Source organism: Equus quagga, chromosome 19, assembly GCF_021613505.1.
Source record: "Equus quagga isolate Etosha38 chromosome 19, UCLA_HA_Equagga_1.0, whole genome shotgun sequence".
Lineage (NCBI taxonomy): Eukaryota > Metazoa > Chordata > Mammalia > Perissodactyla > Equidae > Equus > Equus quagga.
In genome coordinates, this window is record NC_060285.1 from 25,647,436 (window position 1) to 25,667,974 (window position 20,539).

At 42.1% G+C, this 20,539-nt stretch overlaps 1 long non-coding RNA gene across 1 annotated transcript in view; it reads left to right on the forward strand.

Moving 5' to 3' along the window:
- The first annotated feature begins 2,410 nt into the window (after positions 1 to 2,410).
- The window catches only part of LOC124230397 (uncharacterized), a 49,097-nt gene continuing 30,968 nt past the window's right edge, over positions 2,411 to 20,539 (forward strand). The window contains exon 1 of the long non-coding RNA XR_006886162.1: positions 2,411 to 2,555. This is a non-coding gene — a long non-coding RNA (uncharacterized LOC124230397). The remainder of the gene's footprint in view (positions 2,556 to 20,539) is intronic.

Sequence of the window (20,539 nt, forward strand, 5' to 3'; positions counted from 1 at the left end):
GATCTAACCAGACAGGAAGTCTGGTCTGACAAACACAGTGAACCGTCCCATCCTAGACCAGAGCTCAAGGCACTCCTTAAAGCAGAGCACATTCTCCAGACCAAGTCTACCTAGCCCTTTCGTCCGGGCCTAAATCAGATCTCTGGGCTGTAGCTGGGGAAGTTCTAGTCCTCTGATTTTACTCATATTCACTCTTAGAGCATGGTGGTTCAAAATCACTGGTCTGGGAATCCCAGGCTCCCTTCTAACCCTGACCCTGCCTTTCCTTAGCTGTGTGACCTGGGGTACAAGGGTCTATGTCATGTAAAGTGTTAGAGCCCAAGCTTTGGAGTCCACATGACTCTCATGTTCCCATTTGCCAACCGTGGGATTTGGGGCACTGAGATTCTCAAAGCCTTACTTTCCTTATGTAAAATGGGCATCCTGTTAGAGTCTACCTCATAGGTTGTTGAAAGCATTAAATGAAATAATGCAGCTAAATAACTTCGTACAATCTGTAGAATAAATACTCAGCAAAAGTAACGGTTATTTAGCAATTATTGTTCCCTTTTCTGTACTTTGTCTCCTTCATCTATAAAATGGGATTGGATATTCGCCAAGCATCCTTCACTTCTTACATTCAATGAAAGCCTCCACCATATTGAATTTAGATTCTTAGGCCAATTTGATTGGAGATGATTTGAGATGTAGTTCCTTTTCTATTCCAGCCTCTGAGAGAGGTCCGGACAGTAGAGGGCTGGGATAATTGGGTGACTTCCGACTAAAAGAAGGACTGTTCCTTATGTCCTGGCGATGACTTTTCCTGAGAATGACCAGCCACCTGAAACTTCCAAGAAACCATTTTGTGCAAGTATCAGGGCTCTTTTGTTGAACTAATCAACTTGGTGATAATCATCACCTGCTATGAATCCGGTGGTCAACTTCCTGTTCTCAAGCAAGAGGAGAGCAAGACCACTGCCACTTCCAACACCTTGAGAAAAGGCACAGAAGAGGCTGTCTTTGTTGGCATGGGAGGCTGGTTAGTCTTAACACAATGACTAAAAGGCTGTTTGCCTAGGGGCCTGTTAAAGGGGTTAGAAAAGGAAGCACTGCTTTTAAAGGAGTAATGGGGAACTTTCCCAAATTGTAGCTGCCTATTTTGCATATTTGAATAATGCACCATTTATACAATATAAGAGATTTTACATGGTAGTTTTTTGCACCAGAACTTTTGTATCTTAATTTTTGGCCTGGTTGGTAAAGAGAGGGAGCATGCCTTTTTTCTCCCAATGATTATAGGTATTTACGCTAAATTTAGAGGCATACTTACCTTTCTTTTAAGAATAATCCAAAAGGTCCATTTGTGGAAAGTCACAGAAAAATAGAATCATGTCTAGGCATTGAATGAAAGGGTGAGGTGTGGGCTCGGAGAATGATAATTAGACTTGAGTTTCCAGTTGGTTTATAGATGTGTGTTGTTAAGCTGACATCCTGCCAGCCTTTGATGCTTATAAACGCAGTGGTGTGCGTGTATTCTGGTGTGGGGAAGGGTGGCCATCGATAAGTGCTTTGCTTTTGTCACATTGTTAAAAAATTCTGCCTACTCACCTCATTTTTGACAGTGGGATACATTTTCATGAGAATATGAGAAAGAAAGGAAGGAGCAGCAGGAGGCGGGAAGCAAGAGGAGGGACAAAGGACAAGAGAGAGAAAGCAGTTGCTTTAATCAGGCATTTCCATTGTCCAGCTGCTGAGGGGCAGATTGGCCCTTGCCCGCCCTTCTGGCTTTGGTTCCTTCCCCATAGGACACACCGAGATGCGCCCCTCCTGTTTCTCTGAGAGGACCCGGTGACCCTTGGCGATTGCCACCCTCAGCGCCCCCCAAGCCAACAATGGTATGGCTCCTATACCTCTTCCTCTTTTCGTTAATCACCTATATTATTTCCAGTTACTTATTTTTCATCCTTTAAAAATTTCACTTCTAGCACAGCTCTTCCCACACCCCAAATCCCACGTCCAACAAATAAATGCACACATGTGCACACACACATGCACACACAGACTAATTCTTCCAAACACTCCAGGCCCCAAGACCCTCCTTGAGGAATGCCAGCTTGATTTTAGGAATTTTCAACTGCCCCTTAAAATGAAAATCATTCAGGATTCCTGTTTGAATCTGCTTTGAATCCGGAGGGACTTGCAGAGGGCAACCTTAAATATTCTTTCTTGCTGTTGCTGAGATTGTTTGTTTTGAGTTCCACTCTACACCCATGTTGGAAATGCCCAAACTGCTGACTCTTCTCTGAGAAAGAGGCTTCCACTTCCCCTAATTAGAGTCCTGGCACTTCTGATTATTCTCAAGTGTTGGGCGTGGATCTGCTTAATTCGATCCTCACATTCGGTCTTCATAACCAAGAAGCCCAACAGCCCACTGCACTGGGACCCTGGAGCAGAGGCAGGCCAGCAAATCCATGTGGATATCACACAGGTGGTGTTAGTCTCCAGGAGAGCCAAGAATGTCTCTTTAGTATATGACTCCTGCTTTGCCAGGCTGACCCTAGAGGCTTCTTCTAATGGTATGTTGCCAACAGCTCTTGCTTGGCATGCTTGGGTACACAAGTGTGTGTGGGTGTATGCACATGTTGTGTCCACGTGTGGGTACCTATGTGCATGTGTTTGTATATATGTGTGTATACCTGTGTGTGTGTGTTTTGGGGGCAGGAAGCTGGGCAAAAACTAGGAAGGTCTGCTTCATTGGCTGATCTTCAGCTACTGAGCCCTGGTGGCTCTGCATTATGTTCTATGCGCACAGCTCCTCTAGCGCCCGACGCTAGGAATGTGGGGAGCAGTATCATCAAGTGGACAGGGTAGGGTAGAGAGTTTGGAGTTGATATACATGGCATTGCATCCTGGCCTCACCATGTAGCTGTGGGAGTAGATGGCACCTTCCTCATAAGAATGTTGGAGTTTTGCCTGTGAAAGGTACCTAAAGAATATGTGTGTATGGTTGCGTGAATGTTTGAAGGGGCTGTATTAATTTCAGGGTCTCCCTCGGAAACCTAGAAGCTAGACTATTTCGTGTTCACCTACCCTTTCCCTTTACAACGTTACTATTAATGAATGTGTGTGTATGTTCTCCACTAAACTGTAACAGAAACAACTAGCATTTAGGGTGCATGCTAAATCCTGGGGTCTGTGCCCAGAGGTCTGTGTGCATTAATTAACCAGAGGTTTCCCACATTCCTGTAAGGTATTGTTATCTCCATTTTACAGATGAAGAAACAGAGTCTCAAGGGAGTTCAGTTCTCACTTGGCTAAGGATTTCAAAATCCAGCTCTCCCGACTTAAAGAAAGTCCATTAGATGGGTGGTAAAGGTGAGGTCACAGAGGCCTGAACAGCCCTTGACCATCCTCCAGCCCTTGATAAGACTAAGAAATTAGCCAGGTCTTGAATTCTTTTCTTTGGAACAGAAAAAAAGAAGCTAAGCTAAAAGAAAGAGGGATTCAACAAACCACTCATCCCGTGCCACTATAATGATCCTAAAGTTGAGACAAAAGAGAGCAATGGCCCCCAAGGTTGTGATGTTTCTGGCTGGAGCTGCTGAAGAGGAAGCCTCAGATGCCAGTGGTCAAAGAGGCTGACCTGGTAGAAGGTTCCTCTCTAACCTAATGTCCTGTGAGATTCTAAAGGGAAAAAGGATGGAGGGGGCCGGACATGATGGAAGGGGCTGACAGGTGGGGCATTTCTATTTCAGCAGAAAATCCCAGAAGCATTGGAAAAAGAGGTCTGATGCCTTGTATTTATTCAATCCCTTTCTCCCAAGAGTCCACCTTCCCTCATTCTAGGGCCAGGAGAAGTCAACCCAAGAAAGAGGTTGGGGCAAGTTCTCCAGTTTACAAACATTACTTCTATTCAAGGGACCTCTGATTATATTCCAAATTTTTTTTTTTTTTTTTTTTTTTGCTAGGAAAGATTTGCTCAGAGCTAACATCTGTTACCAATCTTCTTCTTTTTTTTTTCTCCCCAAAGTCCCAGTACATAATTTGTATATCTTAGTTGTGAGTCCTATTTCTTCTACGTGAGCCACTGCCACAGCATGGCTGCTGACAGAGGAGTGATGTGGTCCTATGGTGTGGTTCTGTGCCAGGAACCAGGCCCAGGCCATCAAAGTGGAGAGCGCTAAACTTTAACTGCAGAGCCATCAGGGCTGGCTCTGTAGCTGATATTTTTGTTTATCACCCACATGGGGATTTAGCATCTAGAGGGTCTAACTTAGAGGGAAGAGGGGTTTTGTAATAAATTCCTACAAATCCAAAATGAAAATGATCTCAAGAGTACATCATGGTTTTGTAGAGTCTGGTACAGCTAGGCTTTGTGAAATTGTTCACATATCTGTAATTATTCCTCAGCCCTCCTTTGCTCGTATGTGTCCATAGACATTGGTGGGGAGACCCAGTGCTCCTCCTGTGTGCTGGAATGACCTTGTCAGGCCATACTGGGTAGCAATGGTCAACTTTGGTTTCCAGTGACTCTGCCATTAATAGGCCCAGTCTGATCACACTTCCCTGTTCTTACTTATAGGAATGGCCTCAAAGGATTTGGGGCTAAAATGGGGGTGCAGGTAACGTGAACATGTGGGGAGAACATGCAAGTGGAAGTCAGGAAACCTGTGTGCTGGGCTGGCACTATCATTATTGTATTCAGTGACTGTGGGAAAGAAGTCACCCTTTCTGGACTTCTGGTGCCTTATCCGTAAACAGCTGATGTTAAAAATCAAATAGGATGAGAGCTAACATCATTCTATATAAGAATTATTTTTAGCATTATTGTTGTTTTTATCAATATTAATTCCTTAATCTGGATTTTATCTATACCGCTGGCCATCTAGCTGTCTGACAAAGCTATTCTGCCCTCCCTTGGGGTGGCGTGGACACAGCATATTCAGTGACTTGACAAATCAAGTTATCCTTGGAATCTTTACACCTTTTGGATGTGTTAGCATTTCTTTTCCTAATAGGTATGTGAGATTCCAGACAAACTAGAACCTGTGGGTAAGCTAAGAGGTGGGATAAGAGCTAAATCCCGACAAAGGGAAGACCAGGAAAGCAATCTTTTAAATGGTCAATCTAGCTGGAAAACAAGATAAGGAAAATGAAATGTATACATGTGTTCATGGCTGTTCCATGTACAGCCTTGCAAGTTAGAACAGCTCAAAAGACCATAGGTCTCAAAAAGTCCGATCGTGCCATCCACATGGTGAGGCTGTGGTGATGTGCTGATGCGGCTCGAGAGCAGACGGCCCTCTGTGAAGGCAAGACCCCGTGAATGCACAGGGTGGGAACTGAAGCAGGGAGACAGTTGTTAGGTGAGCCAGGTGTCAGCTGGGCCTCCCTTCACCTTAAGAACTAGACAACACGGGCAGCACCACCGTTCCCTGCCCTGTAGAAATTTTCGCATCCTCCTGAAGACTCCCGCCAAGTTCTCAGGGGTTATGACCTCGTGGTCTCCTCTGGCTTTGACCCCTGCCTCCTCTAATTCTTGCTCTCCCCTCTGCGTCCTGTATATGTGGGTTTATTTTGGCTCTGTTGTGATTTGAACCAATTGGGGAATTTGCTCCTTTTCTTAGTTTTCACACATGAAAACCACTTGCTCAAGGTCTCTCTGAGGGTAGCTGAATTTCTTGGTGGTTCAGGTCACAGGGCGTTTATAGCACAGTAATACAAACAACTTAAATGAAGTGTAAAATGCACTAACGTGTTCTTAAAACAGCTTCATATGTCCTACATGTTGCCCAATATTTCACATTTTCCTCCCTAGGATCCTCTTTTTTTCTCGTCTTTTCTATTTTAGGGTCCCCTTTCCCCATTCATTCTCCACCCTCTAAATTTTTCCCTTTTTTTAATGGAAGAGAAATTCAACTCTTTATAGCTGTGTACCCCAATCAGCTAACTTGTATATCCAAGTATTTGGCTAAGAATTTGGATGGGCCATTCTGGGAGCAAGGGGAAGTTTGGGGGGCATAGGAGGAGGGATCAAAGGAGCGGGGGTGGGGTTACTTCGCTGCCTCCCACTGCCCTCAGCCACACCATTGCTATGCTACGTCTTCTTCATTCACTTACATATTTCTTCTCTTTCCTTCTTTTAGTAAATATTTATTGAGCATCTATTATATGCCAGACACTCAGAATGGAGAGTAATATAAGCTATGGTTCATGTTTGCCAGGAGATATGTTTCAGAGAAACTGAAAGGCCATATTTAAAAAGGGAAATAAATGCAAAAAGTTGAAACCAAAAAGTATCTGTAGAAAATAGTATATTCATTCATTCAACAAATATTTGTGGAGGACCTACTAGTGTGAGCAGTGTTTAAACACAGGGTACAGGCAGAGAGCAAGACAAAGTCTCTGTCCTTGCATAGCTTATATTTTAGTGGAGGGAGACAGAGTAAACAATAGGCAAATGCACACTATATCAGGTGATGAAAAGGGCTGAAAAACAAAATAAAGCAGAGTAAGGGGGACAGGGGTGGGGGTGGGGGGGAGGCAATGGGAAGTTGCTATTTCATATTGGATGGCCACAGAAGGCCTCGTTAATCAGAGGACATGTGAGCAGACAGTTATGGTAGTGAGAGACAAAGCATGCTGCTCTAGGGGAAAGCGTTCCAGGCAGAGGGAAAAGCCAGAGCAAAGGCCCTCAGGTGCGAGCGTGCTTGACAAATCCAAACTGAAGCATGATCTCTGGAATGCTGGCTCTCAGAAAATATCACCAAAATCCAAATCCGTTGATGAAAGAAAGCTGAGTTTATTCTGACCAAGGGAAGGGAGAGCACTATGTCAGTAGAGTCTTCATAGCTTCCTGTGAGTGGATAGGGCAGCCCAAAACTCCACTGGTTAAAGAATGATTGAGTAAGCTACAAGATACTGTTGTCATGGTTACAAATCTCAGTCCACACATTCAGATGAACAGGAAATTCAACTCTCTTAACTTTTTTAATCACTCAGTTTAGTTTCTAAGTACATTCTGCCAATGAGTGGCAGAAACTTACAGCCCTGGTGTCCTTTCTCTGAGAGTTCATCTCAGTTCCAGAGGGCTGATGAGATGAGAAGGCGTTATAGACTAGGAAAGTGTCATCTGGTTCTCAAGCACCTTCATTCCAAAGGTCGCAGTGATTGGTCTCTGACGTTCAAAGCTGCATCCCCTGGCCCCAGCCACAAGGCCTCTCACGGCCAGGCTCTCTCTCAGCTGCTTCCACATCCTTCTCGGCACACAGGAAACACTTTTCTGGCTCCTGTCGCACACTGAACATGGGGAAACATGTCCCACTGCCATCTGTGTAGAAACCCCACCCAGCCATCTATTCCCTTACTCATGAGTCACATTAGGCTGAGGTCAGCTCCTAGGCTCACCACCTGCCCAGGCCTTCAGACCCCTCATGTCCATCCGGGGCCTTTATCGAGTTCCCCCTGCCCTGCAGGTTGGCCTAAGGAGGAGGGCGCAGATCTTTTTCTCCAGGAGTCTCTGATGCCGAACTCTCTTACTCTCTCTTTGACACTCCCTACTCCTTTGAGATGGAAAACTTGCTCCTGACGGATTGCATATTCTTCCATATCCCTTTTACCAAGTGTCTAGATCTCAGCTTTTCAATCTCAAAAGCCAGGAATTTGACACTTTCATTCTCACAACCCTTTCCTGAATCGTAAGTGATGTCCAAGATGTAGGTTAAGTGGGAGAAGGCCATAGGTAAAAAAAAATACTAGGAACAGAGCAGAGTCCAAATTTCTGCTGCTACATTATGTATCATTCCCATTAAGGATAAGTACACGAACAGTGTAAATACTTGGAAATTATATATATATATATATATACACACACATATACACATATATACATATATATACATATATATATATATATACAGTAAAGAGCACATAGAAGTCTATACACAGTGTTTATAGTCATTTGCCAAGGGATATATCGTTGCTTTTATAATCAAAAAAACTAGACATTATTCTTAAAATTCATATATATACATTGTACCTACTCCATAGTACAGTTGCAAGACCTAAATGAAATAAATAAGACAAATAAGAAATTTTTAGGGTATAGACAGACAGATAGACAAGGTAAGATAGAGAAAGATAACTTTAGGAGATGATGGATATGTTTTTGGCATAGAATGTGAGGATGGTTTCACAGATGTATATTTATCTCCAAACTCATCAAGCTGTATACATTAAATCTGTACATCTTTTTGTGTCAGTCATAATAAAATGTTTTTTTTAAAAAAATAAAGATAAGTGATAGAAGGATGGATAGATAGGTTAAGATCTGAAAAGTTCACGAAGCAGAGATTCTGAGTGGCAGGAAGAGCGGGCAGAGGGTATGTGGGCTGAGGAGTCTTGAGAATCTCCGGGTACAATGGGAAATGCCAAGGCTGAGAGTATGTGCACATGTGACAGTGTATGGACACGAAGAAGATTGAGAGACGCTGTCATAGAGAGCATGAAGTTTGATTTAAAGGGCTGCGGCTCTGTACTGCTTTGTAAAGCCAAAGATGGTTAAGTGTAGAGATATAATACTGCCCAAGAATGGGGACTACAAGGAAAACCTGTCCCGTTCTCTGTAGCACTAGTGGTTTCTCTTTGCCTTTGGGAATTGCTCATGAGGATCTTGACCTCGTGCCCTTAACCCACGGCCATTCTGAACCTAACCCATGCTTCATCCAAAGCTCCTTCTGATTTCCACTATATCTAGCAGCCTCGCCCAACTCCAATACCTTCCTTCTCACACTTCAGAAGCTCAGGAAAAGCATGGTAAGGGATGGCATTAAATGTCAGTGATGGTCAGGATAAGGTTAAAGGTGGGCTGAAGAAGTCAAGTGAGAATGTCAAAATGCCGCCCAAGTGCAGGTAGCAGAGGCTGCATGTCTTTTCAAGACCACCTGTTGATTTCCTAAGGCTGCCATTATGAATTACCATAAACTAGGTGCCTTAAAACAATAGAAGTTTATTCTCTCACAGTTCAGGAAGCCAGAAATCAGAAATCAAGGTGTTGGCAGGATTGATTCTTTCTGGGGGCGCTGAGGGAGAACCCGTTGGATGCCACTCTCCCAGCTTCTGGTGGTGGCTGGCGATCCATACTGCTCCTTAGTTTGTAGATGCATCACTCCAATCTCTGCCTCCATCTTCAAGTCACCTTCTCTGTGTGTCTCTCTGCGACCTCTCCTCTTCTTATAAGGACACCAGTCATTGGATTTAGGAACCACCCTAAATCTAGGACAATTTCAGCTCAACATCCTCAACTAAGTACATCTGCAAAGGCCCTATTTCCAAATAAGATCACGTTCTGAGGTTTGGGGTGGACGCGAATGTTGGGGGAACACTGTGCAACCCACTATAATTACTATTGCTCTGTATTTACCCTTCTTTGGCATATTATTAACCCCTATACCTCTTCCTGCTCCTCTTCCATGTGCTCAATCTCAGTTTAGTTGGAAGATCATCTTTAAACACCCTAGATGGAAAATTTGGACCAAAGGCACATTGAATAGACAAATGCAGCAAATGAAGGAGCCCTTGGAACTTTAGGAAGAGGCTGACGTTGTGTCTTATTCATAAGGCAGCCTCTCAGTGAACTAAGGCACCATATGGGTAAACTCACCCTCCAGATTTGCTGAATTTGAATTTTTTGAGTGAGCCCCAATCACATATTTTCCCATTCCCTGTATTTTGACTTCTCTTGGTTTTAAGACTTTGGGAGTTGAGAGTTAGGTCATCCAGAGACCAAGGACTCCTGCTCCCCATTTTTAACCAGTTCATAAATATGTTCTTGTATGTTTCTGCTGTGTTCAGCATTTCATATGTGCTGACCATGCTCCCGGTGTAGCCCCTTTTCAATGTTTCCCTTCCTTGGGTGTTTTTATGAGCCAAATCACCTGTCAGAATGTGTCAGCCGCTTGCCAGCAAAGAGTACAGGTCAGCAAAAAGCTAAAAGACTAATGCTTAATTCTCAAGATGTAAACAGAGAAAGAGAAGGATTAATGGGGCAGCAAAAGCGCCGTGGTGAGCGGCATGTAAACACCTGCCCTTGTGTGGAAGAGCGTTTCCCAACTTTGATGTTGAGATGAAAAGAAGATGACAGAATCTGGAAGCATTTCAAAGGTGGAGAAAGCGCATACTTTCAAAAAGGCTTTTCATCTCCCAACAGTTTGGAAAGATTAAGAAACACTGTAATTTTATGGCATTTTAATCGAACATCTTATTCTGTGACACTACAGACAAGGTGGAAAATTAACAATTGCTTTCATGAAGAACAAATGTATTTTTGCTTGATTTTCCAGGGATTGTTAAAGTTAGATTCTTTGGAAACTGTTTCTGGTGAGCTTGAGTAAAACGTCTCACCTTTATTAGTTGCTAAAACGTATCACTTTACATTGAGAGAGCACTTTTTCATATTATTTAATTTCCCCAGAAGCTCTGTGGTTAGCTGTAGTTCTCAGCTGAGGAAACAGAGCCTCAAAGAAGATGTAGACCTTTTCCAAGGCTAAATGATAGAGAAAAACATTGAAGTCAGTTTTCAGGCTCTAATTCTAAAGCTTTTTTTGCCTTTTCCAATCCTGAACACATTGAGAGAAAGAGAGGTCTAGATCTGAGTACAAGCTACATGAGTAATAACGGGTATTTATAATAACAATAGTAAGCATATGTGGTTATGAGCATAGGCTTTGGGGTTAGACATATCTGGCAGCTGGCTGGAGCAACAGAGCAACTGGGTCATATGTCTCCAGTATCCAGCAGGCCAGCTCAAACTTCTTCACATTGTGGCTGGTTTCCAAAAGCAGCAAGAGTGAAGACGAATCCCGGTGCATATGCATTTTTCAAGACTCCTCCAGCATCTTGGTGGCTAATGACTCACTGATCAAAGCAAGTCACATGGCCAAACCTAGATTCAGGGGGTGGAGAAATAGACTTCTTCTTTTCTTGGGAGGAGCTGCAAAATATTGCAGCCATTTTTTGCAATCGATCAACACCTGAAGGCAACATCTGAATCTTATCCACTATGTCACTCTCTCTCTCTCTACTTCTTTGCCTCTCTCCACCTCCAATTCTATTTTGGTCAGTCATGTATAGTAGAATTTGAGGAGTCCAAGTATGTGGTAAGGTGAGTGATTAGCCAGTATTAGTCTGTTAACCACCAATCCCTCTTCTCAAGGGTGTTGATGAAAACTTACCAGGCTTGGCAATCTTCTTTCTCCTGGTTTTAGTCCAGGCAGTCTTATATTCTCACTTGGAATTTTGTGTCATTCTCTGCTTCTTTTCTATATCCTGTGTTAGTCCAACCTGGATTGGTCGCTCCCTTTTATCTTAGCTTTTGGTATGTCACCTACAGCTGCTTACAAAGTTCAGACACTGTGAAGTCTGTATTTACATTGCTTTAGTGATTTCTGTTCCTGTTTGGTGTTCTATAGGATCCCACACTTTCTGAACCTTCTAGAGATGTGAATTCTTCATGTGCTCGCTAAAATGTCTGTAAATATATCCTAGAATTTGATCCTCATAATAACGGTGGGAGTAATTTAATGGACTTCCTTGGTTACAGGCTAAATGTTGATTTAAAGACTTTTCCCTTTTAAAACTTGTTGATGCTTCTTTTCCTTACAATAAGGTATTTTCCAGCTGTAGCATTTGTAACTAACAGTTCTCCTCTTGCTTCTTTATCCATGGGTTTCGCTGTGAAATATTTCACGCCGACTTCCATATAGATTATACTCTCCAATGAAACTGTGTGTCAAAATGGAACTTGGCGACTTTGAGAGTTTCAGAAGGCCCTGCCTACTCGGGCCCCTTTCCAATCTCATCTCCTATGACTCACCCTTTTGTTTATTGGCCCTCGGTCACTCTTCATGGCTTTTGCACGTGTCGTTCCCTGTGACTAAAAGCTTTTGTCCCAACTCTTTACATGACTGGTTTCCTCTTATCTTTCAGGTTTCAGTTTAAACGCCACTTCCTAGGAGAGATCTTTTCTTTTTTATTTTTGTTTTAGATAGCTTTATTGATAAAAAAAATTATGTTTCATAAAATTTACCCATGTAAAGCCTACAATTCAATGGTTTTTAGTATATTGACCGAATTGTGGAACCATCTCCAAAATCTAATGTTGCAACATTTTCATCACCTTAAAAAGAAACCCACACCAATTAGCAGTCACTCACCATTCTCCACTCTCACCTCCAAACCTAGGCACCCACTAATCTACCTTCTGTCTCTATAGATTTGTCTATTCCAGACATTTCATATAAGTGAAGTCATGCAATATGTGGTCTTTTGTGGCTTTTTTCACTTAGCATAAAGCTTTTGAGGTTCATCCATGTTACAGCATGTATTAGCACTTCATTCCTTTTTATTGCCAAATAATATTCCACAGCATGGATATACCACCTTTTGTTTCTCCATTCATCATTCGATGGACATTTTTGTTGTTTCCACTTTTTGGCTACTATGAATAATGCTGCTGTGAACATTCATGTACCAATTTTGTGTGGACATATGTTTTCATTTCTCTTGCATAGATACCTAAAAGTGGAATTGCTGGGTCATGTAGTGACTCTATTTTTAATTTTTTGAGGAATTTCCAGACTGTTTTCCAAAAGAGACCTTTTCTGACCACCTATTTTAAGAAGCCCTGTCTTTCCCTTTCCATTACTCTGGTGATGACTTTATTTGTTTCTCCTTAGCACTAATTATAATCTGAAATTAAATTTTCATTTACTGGTCTGTGCAACTAGAATGTGAGCTCCGTCACAGGAGGGACCATGTCTGCCTTGTTCACTGCTCTGGCCAGTGCTCAATGTGTGGCTAGTATATAATGAGTGATTAATAAAGATTTGTTGAATGATTGAATAGTGAGTGAACAAGACTGATAACCAATAAATAAAATGTGATCTATCCATACAATGGAATATTAGTCAGCAATAAAAACAAAATGAAATACTGATATATGTTACAACGTGGATTAACCTTGAATGCACTATGCTCAGTGGAAGAAACCAGTCACAAAACACCACATATTGTATGATTCCATTTATATGAAATGTCCAAAACAGGCAAATCTATTGAAACAGAAAGTAGATAAGTGGTTGCCAGGTGGCTGAGGGGACAGAAGAATGGGGGGTGTCATTGCTTATGGGCATGTGGTTTCTTTTTGGGGTGGTAAAAATGTTCTAAAATTGATAAAGGTGACAGTTGCACAATTTCTGTAAATATACTAGAAATCACTGAGTTGTACACTTTAAACAGTAAATAGTATGACATGAATTATATCTCAATAAAGCTGTTCTATAAAAAAGGAGACAGAGCTCAAAATATTAACTATAATTTTCTGTCCTGTATTGCATGGTTAAAGTAGATGTCATTATTTCCCTTTTGCCCACAAGAAAATTGGACCCGAACCTGGCATTCTTTGTTCACAACAATTTTACAAAATATTTTTAAAATTCCCCTTGTCATTTAAATAATATTAAATTAAAAATAAAAGCTATAAATTAAAAAAATAGCAGTTGATACAAAGTTGGGTCACATGATTTCTGAGACCTCCTTTAGGACTAACTTACAGGCAGACTTACAGAATTACAAGTTGACAAGGTTAAAACTGAAATAAAAGTACATCCCAAATCTTCACTTTCTGGGTAGAAGCCAGAATGCTCAGTGCCCTGGCCGGACTTTAATACTGCCCACGAATTAAGTTTATACTGACAAATTGTCCCCTTGATTATCTGTTACATGAAATTAAATGCCCAAGGTGAGAACTATATTTATGAAACAAACAGGAGGCTATTCGTCCCACCTGCCCCTCTGGAGTGGTTGCCTTCCTCATCCTCTCCCTGTCTTCTTTGATAATAGTAACTGAGCAGATGAATACAACACCATCTGCTGATGATATTTTGGGAACTTCACAGAAACCCAAACACTAAGCCTCATGGCTAAGTCCTGCCCTGTGTAATTTCATCCTGGGCCCCACAGACCGTTCCTTGGCAAAGGGTACTGTCCACTTGCAGCAGAACTGAAAGCTCTGAGAGAGAGAAGACAAAAACAAAAAAAAAAGCTGCCTCCCAAGGGAGTTCGTTATTTTACTGTCGGTGATCTTTTAAACCAATCTTCCTTTAGCGCATCTGTCATCCCACCAAAGGAGAGTCTCGGGGAGAAGGCCCAGCAACTCACACTAGCAGGAAGATGGATAAAGGAGGGGCGTGGACTGGGACCCATGTGGCCAGGAGCCAGTGTATAAGGAAACACCATGTGGGCAGAGAGGCAGCAGCCTCAGCCGCAGCTCCTACTGCAGCGCCAGGTGGATATTAGGGTCTTCCCCGAGGCTACTCGCAGGAAAGAGAACAGCTGAAGGCTGGACCGCCCAGAGTAAGTGAAAGGGCAGGCTGTTCAGGAAAGGAATGCACTCTAGGTGTTCAAGGCTTGGGACTTCTACTTCTGCTTTTTTGCTCATTTGGTCCATTTGCTCCTCTGGCCCATCTGTTAGACTGCAGGCTCCTCGATTAAGCCAAACGCACCTCGTTTACACTATGAACTCCTCTTATCCTTCAGTTAGGTGGTGAACTCCGCCATTGAACTTTAAATTAGACTGCAGGCACTCTACGAACTAACCTTCCTCAGCCTCTGTTTTCTCATCTGGGAAATGGGGCTCAGAATACCTATAGATAAAATTGTGAGCACTTAATAACAAAAGCCGACACTTCTGGAGAACTTACAAGGTGCCTGGCTCCATTCGAAGGGCGTTACGTACGTTAACTCATTTAGTTTTCACAAGGGCTCTGTGAGGCTGTTGTTAGTGCCTTTTTCAAAACAAGGAAACTGAGCCACAGAAAGGTGTCCAGGTTCACACAACTAGGAAATGGAAGAGCCAGGTTCCATACCGTTAACAGTGCGGCTTTACTGTTTGTAACCATTAAGCAGCACTGCCTATTACAAGCATGCATTGAAGGCTTGGGACATAGTAGGGTCCCCCAAAATATTATCAGAATAGTTATTATCAGAAAACTGAAAATGTCCTGCGTGCACAGAGAAGACCTCACTCTGGGCATCCCTAGGTGGCTAATAGTGCCTAAACTGATGTGTATTGCGTCTAATAGTTACCCAATATGGATTTGTTTAATTGAATCCATTTGTCAATGCGATTCAGACTTTTATTAAGCCCCTTCTCTGTGCCAGGCACTGTGCTGAGAAGAGAGAAGCCAAAGATGATTTTAGTCGTGAACACAGAGTGTGACGCTCTGATGCAGAAAAGCTGACAAAATGCTAGGCTCCATCAATAGACATAGAGGGAAGATAAAATTGACAGCTTCCTGTTCTTCACCACCCAGATCCCAGCTATCCAAATCTAGATGGTTCTTGAATCCATGCTTGTGTCTCCCTCTCTCTCACCCCTGCCCTGGTCCAAGCTGCCGTCCTCTCTCCTGGACCACTACCGTGACTTCTTCACTGGCGTCCCGAAGTTCCTTTGGTTCTTTACTAACCCATCTGATCATGTCACCTCTTTGCCTTGTTATTGTATCCTTCTATGACTTTTCACTCTTAAGACAAAATTCATGATACGGCGTAGGAAGCCCTGCACACCTGCCCTTTATCTGCCAGTCACTCCAGTCTCGTTGGCACCACTCTGCACTTTAGCCACAGTGGCTTTCTTTCAGTCCCTTGAATGCACTATGCTCACCTCCTTCCTCATGGCCTCTTGTATATGTTTTTGCATCCATTTGGAACACATTCCTGGGTCAAATGTCCACCTATGATTTAATCAGCCACAGCTAAGTCAGCATGGCCACATGGTATGATAATCAAGGCTGGCAGGGCCCATTCCTACAGTTCTCCAGAAGGGGAGGGTGGAATGAAACGGGAGGGAGTGTGTCCAGGGAAGGGAAATCCTGATCCGCTGAGAGATGTCTAACAACCTTCCCTTCGAGGAAGATATTCAGGCAGAGGCAAGGTGACCATCTTCCAGGAACGCAATGGGAGGGAGTCTTGCACTTTTAATGGCTGTGACCTCGTGACTTCCATCACCTCAGCCAAATCAAATGAGTCCATGAATTTTTCTTATTCTAAATGAGTCACATTTCTGTCTTTTTTGTTGTCAAATAATGTCAATACTGTTTAATCAAGAGAGAGGCATGGTGATCAGCAGAAAAAGAAACACCATAAGGGCCTGGATGTGCCCTTCAAAGGGAAAACTTGATGATCTAGTTGAAATTTGAGTATTATTTCACAATTTGTCCTTCTTCTGATCATTTCTTATGCCACAATAATAATTTACTTCGGGTTTCTAAAATATTCTATTGGGAATAAGGGGATTGAGAGGACTGAATTGTTCAGTTTGGCTGTCTCCACTAGCCCATTGATCTGATAAACCTTTATTTCAGTTCTTTATTTCATTTGGCACTTCCCTTTGTCCTTTTTCAATGGCTTTGTCTTTGCTAAGCAGCAGTTACTTTAAACAGTAGTTTTAAAAGATTTTTATTAGAAAAGCATTTTACACCTACTATAAAACATTTTAAAAACCGGAAAGTATACAGCGTTCAACGTGCAAGTCTCCTCCTGCTCCATCTCACTCTGTGAAAGGGCCTCTGTTCACAGCTTAGTGTGTCTCTGGAAGATGCAGGACCAGAAATTCAGGTAATGTGAGGGTAGGCCTGCCAGGCGGGCTCTGTGGTCAACCAGAAAGTGTGTCCTCCCTGAAGGGAGCAGCCTCTACTCAGGGCCAGAAGGCTGTTGCTACAGGGGAATATAGGCTCGGACTTGCTATACTTTATTATTTCAAAAAAAAGCCATGAATTCAGAGTTGTTGGTGAAATACTCTGATAGTTAAAAGTTGGCAATTAATTCACACTCTGAGAGGACTAAACCAAACACTTCTGAGCTACCAGTCTGTAACATCTGTGCCAGATTTTCTCAATTCATATATAGTTACTGTGTGTGTGTGTGTATGCTGAATTTCATATCCAAGGCCACTGCATATGGCCGTGCAGGCGGTGCACTGCACAACCAACCTTAGGGACACCATTTATATAGAGCTGTGCTGTCCAGTATGGCAGCCACTAGTTGCCTGTGGCTATGGAACCCTTGAAATACACTGTAAGTGTAAAATACACACCAAATTTCAAAAACTTAGTACAAAAGAGAATGTAAAATATCTTATTCATAATTTTTTTATTGATTACATGTTGAAATGTTAATATTTGGATATATTTAGTTAGAAAATATTATTAAAATTAATTTCACCTGCTTTTGACTTTTTAATGTGGCTACCAGACAATTCAAAATTACTGATGTGACTTGTATTTATGGTTCACATTATATTTGTACTGGACGTGCTATTGAGTGGAGAGTTCCTCCAGGTCTCTGTTCTATACAATTTACGAAATCATCCATGGTGGCCATGTGTCCTACATGTACTGTCATTTAGAGCACCATTTTCAAGGAGGTACTGCTGAGCTCTGGAGGGTTAGCGAAGTAGAGAGGGGTAAAGAAACCATACCAGAGAGCCTATATGTGCAAGTTTCCTGACACTCAGGAGTCAGGGTGTCACCCTTTATCTAAAAAGATCAGGGTCCCTAATGGGGTAAATTATTCGGTTCAGATTACCTCAGCTGGCTGCCTTCAGGAAGCAAGGGAGTGTAACTTGTAACCAAACAAAAGTCCTTGCATCATTAGGGCAGCTGGCATAATTAGGATGCCTTATCTACAGGAAGTCTTTAAATATGCTTTCCAAATCTGCAGATGTTCACTTGAGCTTTAAAAAGTTTTGTTTATCCCTACTTTTCCATCCTTGTCATTTGTAAAATCTCTCCAGCTTTAATAAGTTTCACAGTAATAGTAAAACTTGTAAAACTTGTAAGCACTTGGCAGCCATTAATGACTTTTCTCAACATCAAGGGAATCAGGTGTTAGCAACCATATTTTACAGGAGACACTGTCTGTGTCTCAGGGCTGGAATTACGACTCAGAAGTACCTGTAAATCGACCCAGGATTTTCTCAGTCTAAATGAATCTCTCTTTATAAGGCATGACTACATTAATTAGTCTGTTAATTAAATAGTTTCTTCCCACTGCTCTTCCTTCCGTCAGTAAGTCATAGCAACGCACGAATTTGCAGCACAAAACCTCAAACCCGCTCCTTACTTAATGCAATCAGACTGAAGCCCTCTGTGAATGTTGATCCCAGATTTTCTTCCATGCATTATGCAAATGGCTATGACTTTCACTTGAATTATGAGCATGAGAATTCTATGCAGGAAGTGACAATCCTTTCTACTGCCCCCAGGTGAATAAATTCATTACCATGATGATTTCTTGGTGCTTTGCCATCATCACCTTGGTCTACAGATGGCATCCCCAAAGTCTGAAGCTATCTCTGGCACCTGTAAAATGCAAGCCTTTTCCTCCCCGCTTCCCCGAAGAGGCGGGTCCAGAGGTTTCTTTAATCATCTTCCCAACACCACCTCAGCGCAGACCAGAGAAGGAAAAATGCTGAAAGATTTTGGATTACCTTTTAGTATTTCCCAGTCATTTTTACAATAAGGATGCTGGAATCTTGGCTAGTTAAAAATCCTACCATGGCTGTCCAGGGACCTTACCTGAGAAATAAGTAAAAGTTTGGGATGAGTAGAGGTTAGAAGATAAAGGTAGCATTGGGAGAAAAAATGAACGCCTAGTTTCTGCTAAGGCCGTGATTCCTAAGCTTTGGAGAATGAATTTCTTGTGTGCTAATTGGTTGAATTTTTTGCCTTTATATAATCTATGGTTTCTTAAAAGTGGTGTGGGGTTCATATATTGTTTATTTTGTGTGTGAGGAAGGTTGGCCCTGAGCTATCATCTGTTGCCAATCTTCCTCTATTTTGTGTGTGGGATCCTGCCACAGCATGGCTTGATGGGCAGTGTGTAGGTGTTCACCAGTGTTCTAAACTCGCAAACCCCAGGCCACCAAAGCAGAGCACACGAACTTAACCACTATGCCACTGGGATGGCCCCTCAGATTTTGTTTTTTAACTAAAGTGAAATTAAATCAATTTAAGGTTACTTTTTTTAAGCGTAAGTAGCATTCCAAAGAAACTTGGAGATGTTAGAGCATTGTTACAACTGTGGCTCAGAACAACTTCTCTTAATAATCATTTCACACTTGTTGAGGAATTTTAGGCTAAAGCCTTTGTTTGTCAAGAAGTGATACACTAAAACATTAATCTCTCTCATTTCACAGAGTTAAGTCATGAGCTAGCTTGACTGATTTTGTTCTTGAAGATTTTAAAATTTGAGTGCATTTATGTGAGTGGTGCACATATTACAGGACATGTACAAACACATATAAACGATCTCTTTTTAGGGCCAGGCTGTGAAACTGTATTACTCTTTAGAATTACCACAGTGATTTCACATATGCTGAAGTTATATCACTTTTGCCATAAATAGTGGCTTTATGTCAAGCTATCTTGCCTCCCTGGGTTTTTATGAACCATGTCATCCGAACAGAGTTTACAGTCTTTCTCGGTTAGTCCCTCGTGTCAGTCCCATCTCCAAAGAAGGCAGGAGTTCTTCAAGGCCTACAAAAGGAAGTACAAGCAAGTGAAACCTACAACCCAGGACTAGATGTAAGTGTGAAACAGCCAGTATTCTGATATTACAGGCAAAAGTGGATTTTAGTTTTCATGTTATTCTAAGGTTATTTTTCCCTTCCAACATAGGCTGGATTTGTTTAAGAAAAAGAGACAAAGAGTCAAGGTATTGAACACAGGCCCATCTATATAATTACTGGAAGGAGCCTATGCCAACTTTCGTTTGTTTGTACTTAACTTTTTTTTAACATCTCAACCATTTTTAAGTGTACAGTTCAGTGGCATAAGTACATTCACACTGTGGTGCAACCATCACCACCATGCATCTCCAGAACTTCTTCATTTTGCCACACTGAAACTCTGTTTCTACTGAACAACAGCTCCCCATTCTTCCCTCTCCCAGACTCTGGCAACCACTATTGTACTTTCTAGCTCTATGAATTTGTCTCTTCTAGGTACCTTACACAAGTAGAATCATACGCTATTTGTCCTTTTGTAACTGGCTAATTTCACACAGCATAATGTGCTCAAAGTCCATCCCTATTGTGTCATGGAATTTTCTTCCTTTTTAAGGCTGAGTAATATTCCAGTGTGTGTGTGTGTGTGTGTGTGTGCGCGTGCCACATTTTGTTTCTCTATTCATCTGTTGACTGTTGATGGACACTTGAATTGCTTCCATATTTTAGCTATTGTGAACAATGCTGCTATGAACATGGATCTACAAATATCTCATTGAGACCCCACTTTCAGTTCTTTTGGATATAGTCCCAGAAGTGGAATTTCTGAATCATATGGTAACTTTATTTTTAATTTTTTTTTTTTGAGGAAGGTGAGCCCTGAGCTAACATCTGCCACCAACTCTCCTCTTTTTGCAGAGGAAGACTGGCCCTGAGCTAATGTCTGTGCCCATCTTCCTCTACTTTATACGTGGGACGCCTGCCACAACATGGCTT